Below are 12,397 nucleotides of genomic sequence, written 5' to 3'. Positions count from 1 at the left end.
ACATTTGTTCACCATCATGGGACGGTGTGTCGCACGAAAGAATCACGTCAATATCTCCAATGTCAAGGTCGCCACGACTAAAAATAGATAATAAAAAAAAAAACTTACAAAGGGGGTCAATTTTGTTTGTTCATTTCAAAAGTTCAGTTTGAGTTTTCTCCCTTTATCAGATTTTTTTTTCACAATGAAAACCTGGTTGTGTGACAATTTTGTCCCTTGTTATATATTACATAAATTCCAAATCCCTTTTTAATATGGACAAAAGCAGCACATTCAATTCAATCATATTATGGATCCTAATATATGATAAATGAACCGTATTCCTGAAATTTATATAAATCTATATCTTATTTTTAAGATCTTCCTTTTTTGTTCATTATTGCGCTAAAATATGCCCTTCTGAGAGCCAGTATATACAGGTTGTTTTGAATTTCCAGGGAAAATCACTGCATACATGCTGACAATATTTAGCAGCTTAGCCCCTGTCACTATATTTGTTGTTATACACTGTTCCTTACAAAGAATGCATTCATAAACCACCCTTTATAGAGCAGTTCACCAGCTGATCAGGTCTAAATACTACTGTCATGGTCTGTGAGGCGCATCTCGTGCATGATCTCATTTGAGATAAGGTCCTGAAATATATTTTATAATGTGTTAAATATTGCTGTTATGGTAATCTTGTTCAACAGTTGCTATAAATATCATAAATTTAAATCAAAACAAGTTTGTTGGCTTGTTGTTTTTGTTAGTTTATTTTTGCAATTTTAATCTCGTGATCATATGTGACTTAACGCTTTTCATAAATAATTTAAAGAAATAACGTTTGGTAGAAAATACTGTTTATAAATGTACTAATATATGTGGTCTCCTTTGGCTGTGTGAACTGGTCGGAAGTGTGACGTCTTTAAAATGCAATAACCTTTATTATATAGTTTTACCTCTCAACAAATCCATCTTTTCTTGGTCAAGGACAAGCTACAGGGTGCGGTTTCCCACTCCTGTTCCCCTCAAGTTGGCCTGCTCGTGCAGGGTAAAACCTGGTATAAATATCCATACATCAGGTAGCCCCCCTTTTGCTCCCTTTTTTGGCAGGCGATGATGCACATTCTGTCCAATGGATCTTCCGATCAATGTAAATTTCACCTTGGGGTTTAACCTTCAAATATAAAATATAAAAGTTCTTATTAAATATGGGGGAAATAATTAATGACAAGAAATAGGTATAAATAAATTTTAAGATGACAATAACCATAAAATACAGCCATAATAATTCAAATGGTGTTTTTTTCCTTAAAATTGCATTTCATTTACTTATCCATTTACATTTCCCAGTGACAATACATAAATATGATAATGATCATAATTAATTAAATTAAAAAGAGATGCAGAAATGAAAATACAAACCTGTTACAGCTGTTCTTCAATATTCCAAAAAAAGGCAGTTGTTGAACTATGAGACCATATCACTTTAACCACCCACTTTGAATTTTCTTTGCAACAAACTTATTGTTGATATACACATTGTTTACAAAAAACAACTTTCTGTGCTCCAAATAACTTGCTGAACTCCAACCAATCAAAAGTGGTTTGTTTTAAAATAGATGGTGCCATAACCAATCAAAAGTCTTTAAACCCCCCTTTGTTTGGGCTAGATGGAGCACTGATAGGGATTAGTGTTTATGATGCTAATGGATCTCTTATCTGATCCTGATCTTATCTGATATTAATTGAATAATAATAATATTGAATAATACACAGCACACTTAGCACATTATATTTAATTGTTAATATTTCAATATAACATACTGAATGGTGTTAGCAAATAATAATAGTACTATAAAAATTATTTAAATTGTCTTTTAAAATGTATGTTAATAGTCAATGTGGTAGACATTAATTGAATTGGGGTTAAACATCAGTGTAAGAAAGTTCAAATACTTATTTTTTATATTGTGGAGATATAATTGATTCTGGCACGCCCACATAATATTTTTGACACTTTCATTATTTTTAATTAGTTACCCACAGCCTGATTTAGTTGTACTTTTCCCTTTAAAAGCTGCTCTTCTGATTCACATATTTTATGAGCAGACAAATTGCAACAATAAGACCATAAACATTATGTGAAGATAAAAAAGAATTCAGTACAATCCTCCTATTAAACACTATATCTCTGTCCTTTAACTTCAGTTAGTTGCTATAGTGTAGCTCTTTTTTATGAAGATGCACTAAAACTACACTTGTACAGAAAGAATATTTTTTTGCAAATCAGAAGATACACTAATATGCACAAAAAATGCACTTCATAAAAAAAATGCACTTATTACATAAAAAGATGCACTTTGTCTACAGAAGATACACTAAAAGTACAGTAAAATACACTTAAAGATAATGAAAATACAGAAAAAATGCACTTTAGTTCACTTTATTATGAAAAAAGTGCAGAAAAAATACACTTTTTGGTAAAAATGCAAAAAAATACACTTTTTAAAGCGTATTTTGTTAAAAAGTGCATTTTATTTTGAGAAGGGGGCCTTTTTGAAGAAGTCGTCTATCTGGAAGGAGCATGGTTCAGGAATATTTTTCCTTCTAAGGGAATGGCAGCTTTTCGCAAATTTGGGAATTTCATGACACAAATTTTCACAATTTAAAGAAGGCGTTTGGGTAATATTTTAACTAAAACTTTTTTCCCTCAACATATCAAACAAAATTAATGTTTGCAATTTCGTTGTAAAAAATCATGTCTTGGTATTGGTTACTGTTAAAATGTGGATTTATGTTTTGTCAGCTGGAAGTCATTAAGGGAAAGTGGTCTGTAACATAATTTTACTCCCAGGTGTATGTGAACAGCAGTTTCTTTCCTTTTTTATAAAGTACACGTACTAGGCACTTCCTTATATGCTAGTGGAATAATAAAATGAGCACTGAAACTGAACTTAAAAAAAACGCATGTAAAAGAATATGAACTGTACATTCGTTATTATTTGTGGGATATTAATTAATGTTGATTTTCTGGGTTTAATGATCCACGAAATTAACTAATAAACATATCAAAATGACCCAGGCAAATTCCTCCTCTTTTCCAAAATCAGAAATCCACCAATTTAGGTATCCACGAAAAAGTATTTTTTGAACAACATTTAAGTTATACTCCAAAGAATCTAAATGCGTTTTCCTGTTTCAGACGTGTGACATTCTAGTCTCTAGTTTGAACTGTGACTTATATTTTGCTATTTTTAATCAGTTGGTGCCTTTTTTGTATTAGTAGTTTTTCTTGAACAGACATTTTTCATGACTATTTTTCCGTCTTAGGAAATGGCCATTTTCACAAATTTGAGAATTTTGTGACGAAAATTTACATAGTTTAAAGACGTTTGCAACTCAAATTTTCACAATTGTAAAAAGTGAAATTTTGAACAGTTCATGACAATTTTTGTCCTAATTTTGAAAAGTTTGCCACTCATTTGTTGACAAAATGAGGGTGACTAGGCTGCTTGACAAGGATGAGACAAAACAAGCCCGGTGATTTGATTTGTGCTTGTGGGCGTTTGAGTAATATTTTTACTAAAACTTTTATTTTCCCTTTTGATATAATCAAAGTTAATGTTTGCACTTTACTGGGAAAAAAGTGTGTATTTGTATTGGTTACTGTGAAAATGTGGAACTTTGGGTGTCTTCAAACAAGTTTGGTCAGCTGGTAGTCGTTCAGGGCAAGTGGCCTGTAACATTATTGTACTCCCAGGTGTATGTGAACAGCCTTTTCTTTCCTTCTTTATTAAGTACACGTAATAGGAACTTCCTTATATGCTTGTGGAATAATAACATGAGCACTGAAATTGAACATTTCAGCAAAAACGCATATTAATGAATATTTTGATGGGTTTGTGCAAAGTTCCATGCAATTAGAAGCACCCATTATTCCCAATATAAAGATTTCATGCTGCGAATTTTGAAAATGTTAGATATTATCACGCTTATTTTCCAAAGGAGTGTGGTACAGGTACTTTTTCAGTTGGGCAAAACATTGCTGGTGTATTTCTTATTTACTAACTCAAAAGACTGACTGGGCCAAAATATTTCACATATTTCGCTTAACGTTACAGTAACTGCTAGGCACAGAATACAACTGTTTGGTGAAAGGCTCAGCCGTATCAAGGCCTAGTGATGTGGGGCGACGCGACTTTTCCATTTCTGCGTATTGCATCATGCCGGACATTTTAGCTGACACTAACAAGGGAGAGAACTGAAGATCTTCACCAACAGTGAGTGCTTGCTCTTTAGTTGCTGTTGAATTGATTTATCTGACACTAACAAGGGAGGAAACTGAAGATCTGCCCCAGCATGTGGACGTCACATGCTTATCTGGGACGACACTGTCGAATACTGATGAGCGGCATATTGGCTTAAAAATACATCTCAAAAAATTAAGTAAAAATAATATTTATGAATTTACAGGTTAGTAAAGCATTAGCCAACGCTTTATTTTTGTTTATTTCAAACGGTTTAATTGTTTTAATGTTCATGCTATTTCGGACAAAGAACGAATGAACTGCCAGATTAGAAATTCATGAGAATGAAGTTTTGCTGTTAAAATCCTTCAAATCCAATCAAGAGGCATAGTTTGTTATAGACCTAACATAATATAATCATTTCTTACAAGTTCATATCACCCACAGGGCTAGCTGTTATTGTTTTCAGAAGAGCACCAGCATTGATATCGAGTTGGCCCAGCAACAGCAACAGTCTGGCCTGCAGGAGCCCCAGTCCAGGACAACCCTTCCTCTCCCCTGACCCCTAACTCCTCCCCCATGACCTCCAGCCTCAATGGGTCAGCATCGTTGAACAATTCTGTTCTGCAGCATGATTTTGTTCTCAACAACCGCAATGTCCGTGTCAAGTTTTCCATACTCAAACCTGAACAGTTGTGATAAGCTCGATTGGGACGAGTGTTACAGACACGAGAAGTTATGGCAGTAGTTATGGTGATGCTAACAATCAGTTCTTGCTGTTTGACCTCACAATGAATATTACGTAGAATAAAAAAGTTGAATAACTTGTTCCATTCTTTATGGAGAAAATCAATGAACAATAGAAGCTATTAAGTCAGAAGTGTTTCTGCTGTCGATAGTTTGTACAGTAGTAGCGTTACGGACTGTTCCGGTTTGTCCTCTCAGGCGTCCCAACTGACCAAAGAGAACACGCTTTTAGCACTCTTTCTAAAAAAGAAAGGCAGCCATGACTTTGTTTTGAACGCACAGAGCACGACACATCCACGGGGTGTGCCTCAGACGCGAATTTCGTCCAATATTTGGTACGAGCACTTCGCACTCCGATCCCAAAGGGCCATGCATTAAACGGAGGTTTGAGAAGGTTTTGAAAAATGACAGCAGCTTTGTTGTGCGGTCTAGTACGCCCTTTGACTATGATCCCGACGTTAATCATAACTCAAAATCGGCCCTTAGCAGTATCAGCATGTCATCTCAGCTTCTTGAGCTTCAGGTGAGACCCTACAGTGTTATTTATTTTGTCAAAGTTGGGGCCGAAATTCAGCCCCATTCCTAATCTCAAAAAGTCTATATTTTCCATAATAACTGGCTTAAATTAAAGTATTTGTTAGCAAAACACAACAACCTATTTTCACAATGTTAACAAAACAGCCCGATTTTCCCCAAATTTGCCAAATTCCAAAAATAGTTAAAATAAACTCTTCACATAGCTATCCCCTAGTTCTATCACATTGTAACGTAACAGCCCTGTAATGTTATAATAAAATAATAGAAATGTTTTTACCCGTATAACATAAATATAATGTTATATAATGTTAATAATATGATAGAAATTTAGTTACATCGTTAGAGATAAATAAATTAGTTATTTATCTATATAATATATTGTTTATCCATATAACATAAATATAATGTTATATAATGTTAACAATATGATACAAATTAAGATACATATAATATTAATAATATGATAGGAATTGATAATTTAAAGTATTAGAGATAAATAAATTAATAATCATAATTGCATTTCAGAAATTATCAATAGATGTTTTAATAATGTAACACTTTTCATTAATATTTATAAATAAAATAACTTTTGAAATTATTGATACATCTTATATCGTAATAATTGTGATTTTATAATGAAAATATTTGAATGTGGAAACTATAATAACATAAGTGAAGTTTGGAAATTTAACAATAAATATTGATGATGTAGCCATGAGTATAGAATTTGAAAAGTAGTATTATTTGTTTAATTATAAATAATATAAGAATATAAAAAAAAAATTAACTTTAATTAAGATTTCTCGCAAAAATCAGACATATCTTTATATTCATTGTTAAAGTAGACTAGATCAATAGTAGACTAGATCCATAATGAGATACTCTGGACGAATGAATACGTTATTAAAAGAGATATATTTAACAAGATGTCTAAGCTGATACGATGGTCAAAAGTTTTGCCGCGGGAATTATAATCCTGTTTAATCATCTATTGCATCCGTTGAACTGCGCGAGTACAATTATTAGAATATTATCTTGTTATCACCAAAAGTGCAATCTGGGTAAGCAATCAAAAACATCCACGGAAATGGTCACGCAAATCTAGTCAGATAACTACATCATTAATATCCGGTAAATGGGTTGAAGCATGAATAATTTGGTCACCATTTCCGGGGAGTGTCATTGGAACAATACATTAACGGTCAGCCAATCAGCAATAAACACATATTAAGGAAACTCTTTGATCAAGCCAATCAGCAATAAACAAGTATTTAGGAAAAGTCTTTGACCAATGTAATATGTTATAAGGAGTATTATTATTTTATGTTTATGTGCATGTCGAGATAAAATGAGATGTTTTGTGAAGAAAGGGCACTCTGCGGCTAGATTCAAATGAACTGTTAAGATTTATAAATATATCATTATAATTGATGTTATAAATATTTTAAAAAGAACAATAAAAGAAGGACTTAGAAATTTAGATTCTTGTCTTGTTTATAAGAAATAAAACAGTTAATGTGTGACATTCAAATACGGTACAACATATTAAAGTCTTTGATAAGAATAACTGGCGTAATTTGCTTATTTCACTAAATTTTAGTACTGTTTTAAAATTGTTGGCATTGTATTTTTTTTAGTTCAAATATAATTAGATATGATTATTATTTAAATTAGAGCCCGGTTGTTTGCAAAACAATAGCACTATATTGCTGTCATATCCGAATGCACACAATTTCAGCACAAGGTGACTAGGAGTGAAACTTTAATTCTAAGGTCTGTCCTATTAAAACAAGGCCATATAATGTAGAAAGCAAATAGTATCTATTCAATTACCAGTACAGCGAATAGTTTTAACCAGAATATGCTATAATTACTATTATAATGTCCCCTTTTAGCAAGATAGAGTGTAATAGACTGAATTCACCATAGATGTCCATCTGTATTTCTGCATTTCTGTCTAATCCATAGACAAAACGTGTGTGATCAAGCACTCAATTTAAAGTTTTCGCGTCTAACAAGTTGATACAACGCTATTCTGAGTTCTCATTGGTAAACAATTAATTGCGATATTCCAAATATCAATTACAGACGCAATGTTTCTCATTAAAAAGCAGGTGTGTAAAGTAAGTCGTTGCAGGGAAAAATGTATGTGTCACTAAACAATCCAGGTTAAGTTTACTGCCCTTTTCCTTTTCAGCAAATATTATAAGCCAACAAGACGAAAGTCGTTCGGGTGAAAGTCGATGACAATTCCGACCTCCTTCTTGCACAAATAATACAACTAGCTCAAGAAATTCAGCACAAAGACGTCTTGCGTCAGCCAAGCATGCCTTCTATCAACATCTTCTCCCATGTTGGTTACATCAACACTAACAATAGCGGAGCCATGGTGAGTTAGACTTCCGTCTCAGACTCGATGTCGCTTAGCAACAATTCGATACTGGGCATCAACATTTTGTTCCGAATAAATCACTCAAATGGAAATGATCTGATCCAACAGGCGTTGAGTAACTCATCCATAAATGTGACTGACCTCGATATGTTGCTCTTGAATAATGTGAACCTTAATGTGAACCTTACCTCAGAAGAGCAGTCCGCGTTTGACGCCATTCAACAATAATTGTTGTTGGGAATCCCCAGGTTTGGGTTAGGCATCAGGACTTGCTCCATTTCTATCTATGGCCCAGTCGCAGCAGCAGCAACAACAGCAACAACAACAAGTAGCATTTTAGCGGTGCTCTTGAATACGGGGCTCAATGTTTGTGCTTAAAGTGTCATCCCATATTAGCCTGTGCAGACTACACATACATTAAGACCTATTAAAGTGTCATCTCAGATTAGCCTGTGCAGACTGCACATACATTAAGACCTATTAAAGTGTCATCTCAGATTAGCCTGTGCAGACTGCACATACATTAAGACCTATTAAAGTGTCATCTCAGATTAGCCTGTGCAGACTGCACATACATTAAGACCTATTAAAGTGTCATCTCAGATTAGCCTGTGCAGACTGCACATACATTAAGTCCTATTAAAGTGTCATCCCAGATTAGCCTGTGCAGACTGCGCATACATTAAGACCTATTAAAGTGTCATCCCAGATTAGCCTGTGCAGACTGCGCATACATTAAGACCTATTAAAGTGTCATCTCAGATTAGCCTGTGCAGACTGCACATACATTAAGTCCTATTAAAGTGTCATCCCAGATTAGCCTGTGCAGACTGCACATACATTAAGACCTATTAAAGTGTCATCTCAGATTAGCCTGTGCAGACTGCACATACATTAAGACCTATAAAAGTGTCATCTCAGATTAGCCTGTGCAGACTGCACATACATTAAGACCTATTAAAGTGTCATCTCAGATTAGCCTGTGCAGACTGCACATGCATAATGACCTATTAAAGTGTCATCTCAGATTAGCCTGTGCAGACTGCGCATACATTAAGACCTATTAAAGTATCATCTCAGATTGGCCTGTGCAGACTGCACATACATTAAGTCCTATTAAATTGTCATCCCAGATTAGCCTGTGCAGACTGCACATACATTAAGACCTATTAAAGTGTCATCTCAGATTAGCCTGTGCAGACTGCACATACATTAAGACCTATTAAAGTGTCATCTCAGATTAGCCTGTGCAGACTGCACCTACATTAAGACCTATTAAAGTGTCATCTCAGATTAGCCTGTGCAGACTGCACATACATTAAGTCCTATTAAAGTGTCATCTCAGATTAGCCTGTGCAGACTGCACATACATTAAGTCCTATTAAAGTGTCATCTCAGATTAGCCTGTGCAGACTGCACATACATTAAGTCCTATTAAAGTGTCATCTCAGATTAGCCTGTGCAGACTACACATACATTAAGTCCTGTTAAAGTGTCATCTCAGATTAGCCTGTGCAGACTGCACATACATTAAGTCCTATTAAAGTGTCATCTCAGATTAGCCTGTGCAGACTGCACATACATTAAGTCCTATTAAAGTGTCATCCCAGATTAGCCTCTGCAGACTGCACATACATAAAGTCCTATTAAAGTGTCATCCTAGATTAGCTTGTGCAGACTGCACATACATTAAGTCCTATTAAAGTGTCATCCCAGATTAGCCTGTGAAGACTGCACATACATTAAGTCCAATCAAAGTGTATTCCCAGATTAGCCTGTGCAGACTGCACATGCATTAAGTCCTATTAAAGTGTCATCCCAGATTAGCCTGTGCAGACTGCACATACATTAAGTCCTATTAAAGTGTCATCCCAGATTAGCCTGTGAAGACTGCACATACATTAAGTCCTATCAAAGTGTATTCCCAGATTAGCCTGTGCAGACTGCACATGCATTAAGTCCTATTAAAGTGTCATCCCAGATTAGCCTGTGCAGACTGCACATACATTAAGTCCTATTTTCCCAGAATGAGGATAAAATAGTTCACTCAACATCAGTCCTTTTTCTGACTGATTGAGGACAAGTTCAAAGCATCAAATAGGAATTAAGTGTTTTTAAATTACTCAAACATGGTAAATAAATAGCCAATAAGAGTTGATCTGATATCAGTTTTACTCAAAGAAGGTCAGGGCATTGTTTTGTCTATTTTAAGTCCAGAATTTAACACCTGAGCCAAAAGTTTCTCCTTTCATTAAAAAAAATGTTTAATTATATTAAATTTTAGTCAAACAATTATTTAAATGCCTTCGGCACATTACATTCCTGTGGATTTTGTTTTAAGAGCCGGTTCCTACAGGACTTCATGCATTCGTAGATTGGTACCCAGCTTAACAACAGGCTCTCTGATCAGCTGGGTCCATACGCCTAGGGACACTTAGTGGACATTGGGGCCAATGCTCAACCCGTCCTATCCGCAGGGGGCAGCCAGTCTAAAACTGGGGCACCAAACTTTCCTGCCCAGGGGCCAAGATTACTTAAACCACAAGGAACATTGGTACTATAATTAACCGAAGCTTAGGGGGGTTATTATAGGAGTGAGCTTGTCTGTCGGTCGGTCTGTATTAAGTATCCCCTCTCTTATTCAAGTTGTTTTCATCCGATCTTCACAAAACTTGGTCAGATTTTGTATCTAAATGATGTCTAGTTCAAGTTCAAAAAGGGTCATGCCGGGTCAAAAACTAGGTCACAGGGTCACTTAGTGCGTTTTTAAACATTTAGCATGGTGTTCGCTCTCTTATTCAAGTAGTTTTCATCCAAACTTCACCAAACTTGGTCAGAAGTTGTATCTAGATGATGTCTTGGCCAAGTTTAAACATGGGTCATGGCATATCAAAAAATAGGTCACATGGTCACTTAGTGCGTTTTAAACATTGAGCATGGTGTCCGCTCTCTTATTCAAGTAGTTTTCATCCGATCTTCACTAAACTTGGTCAGAAGTTGTATCTTAATGATTCTAAGGGCCAAGTTCAAACATGGATCATTCAAGATTAAAAACTAGGTCAAGGGGTTACTTCGAACGTTCGTTTTACACATTCAGCATGGTGTCCGCTCGTAATTCAATTAGTTTTCATCCGATCTTCACCACACTTTGTCAGAAGTTGTATCTAGATGATGTGAAGGTAAAGATCGAACATGAGCAATGTCGGGTTAAAAACTAGGTCACGTGGTCACTTAGTGCGTTTCAAACATATAGCATGGTGTCCGCTTTTTTTTGTGAAGACAACATGCGAAATATTCTGTGTCAATGCGGCATGTGGGGGTATTTGTGACGTCTGTGACAAAGCTCTAATTTCAATGAATATAGTCTGTGTGTAGTATACATTGATACAACTCTATCCTTGCTGCTTACTTAAAAAATCATTAGGTAATCGTACATATTTGTAATAGTCGCCGTTTTGCATTGCCTTGAAAAGGCGTAGGAAAGGTCGTTTAGATTTGTCCTTTGTCTTTAAACTCTCCGTCCTTCCTTCCAGCCTTCCTTATGTTCGTCACACCTTTTTAGAGTTACACGTAACTTAATAAATATTGGTTCGATAGGGGTGAAAAATGTTTGTATCAAGTGTACATTATGTAGGCTTTGTTTGTATGAAGTGTTTAGTGCACATCCCATTTATATCGAAAGCCTTCAAGCATAATTTATTTCTAATAGTTTTTACTCAAACTAAATTGATTGACTTTCAATATAACTGATGCCATATCATAATGCATTTAATTATTTGATTTACAGGGACACATGTTTAGGATTCGCGAGGGATCACAAGGTCAGGCCAAGAGAAATATGTTCACAAACTCCGAATTGGCCACTTCATCTCAATAGGTAAGTCCCCTTGCCATTGCGAAAGGGTTTACTGTGGCAAAGCATTCAGGATACCCACTATTACTAGCTTAAGACTTTAGATGCTTTCAAGCTTTAACAATTAGGTAAAACCCAATGCAAACTGGGGTTTCTGCTCTTCAATAAATTGACCAGTTTATCTTATTTAAGGTTAAAGATTCAGCGACAAACTATTATATCTTATATAGAAAAGTGAAGAAAATGCATAAGTTTCAAGCTTTACTCTGAAATTTGCAGTTGCAAATCGAACATCCAGAGCTATATTAACACTCGAAACATCAACAACAACAAACAAATTTATCAGCAGGTACTAACATATCTGACTCTTAAACTCTTAACAAGATCAGGTTATATATCAATTGTAATTATGGTTCTTAAACTACTATTGATACATAAGAGGGGCCAATAATGTTTGTAGCTTTGCATAACATGAATTTAGTTTTGAAGATATCCGTATATCAACTTTAATGACCAATAATGACCTATCAACTAAGTGATAAGAAGTTTGATTGTAAACAAAAGAACATGATAGTTGTGGTGTAAGTAGCCATTTATTGAGTGCATCAGAAACTTTACATATGGCTTTTGCCCCCA

The 12,397-nt window shown here is 35.0% G+C and overlaps 2 protein-coding genes and 1 long non-coding RNA gene across 6 annotated transcripts in view; 2 read left to right on the top strand and 1 right to left on the bottom strand.

Moving 5' to 3' along the window:
- LOC127863184 (uncharacterized) overlaps positions 1 to 12,397 on the top strand; it is a 352,983-nt gene that overhangs the window by 100,749 nt on the left and 239,837 nt on the right. The window lies entirely within an intron of this gene.
- Positions 1 to 12,397, top strand: part of LOC127863178 (uncharacterized) — a 208,560-nt gene that overhangs the window by 183,846 nt on the left and 12,317 nt on the right. Inside the window, exons 5-9 of the mRNA XM_052402574.1 lie at positions 4,107 to 4,265; positions 4,702 to 5,502; positions 7,714 to 7,905; positions 10,250 to 10,462; positions 11,696 to 11,785. The gene's annotated coding sequence lies outside the window, so the exon portion shown is untranslated. The remainder of the gene's footprint in view (positions 1 to 4,106; positions 4,266 to 4,701; positions 5,503 to 7,713; positions 7,906 to 10,249; positions 10,463 to 11,695; positions 11,786 to 12,397) is intronic.
- LOC127863193 (uncharacterized) lies at positions 8,308 to 9,352 on the bottom strand. 4 transcript variants are annotated; one of them, XR_008040978.1, is made up of 3 exons: positions 9,181 to 9,352; positions 8,651 to 8,809; positions 8,308 to 8,438 (listed from the first exon to the last, which is right to left on the bottom strand). It is a non-coding gene; the product is annotated as an uncharacterized LOC127863193 (long non-coding RNA). The 4 variants fall into 4 exon arrangements; XR_008040979.1 differs by having other exon boundaries at positions 8,333 to 8,385; XR_008040981.1 differs by lacking the exon at positions 8,308 to 8,438 and adding an exon at positions 8,440 to 8,544.

This window comes from Dreissena polymorpha, unplaced genomic scaffold, assembly GCF_020536995.1.
Source record: "Dreissena polymorpha isolate Duluth1 unplaced genomic scaffold, UMN_Dpol_1.0 chrUn002, whole genome shotgun sequence".
Taxonomy (NCBI): domain Eukaryota; kingdom Metazoa; phylum Mollusca; class Bivalvia; order Myida; family Dreissenidae; genus Dreissena; species Dreissena polymorpha.
This window is presented reverse-complemented; position numbering and strand designations above follow the sequence as displayed.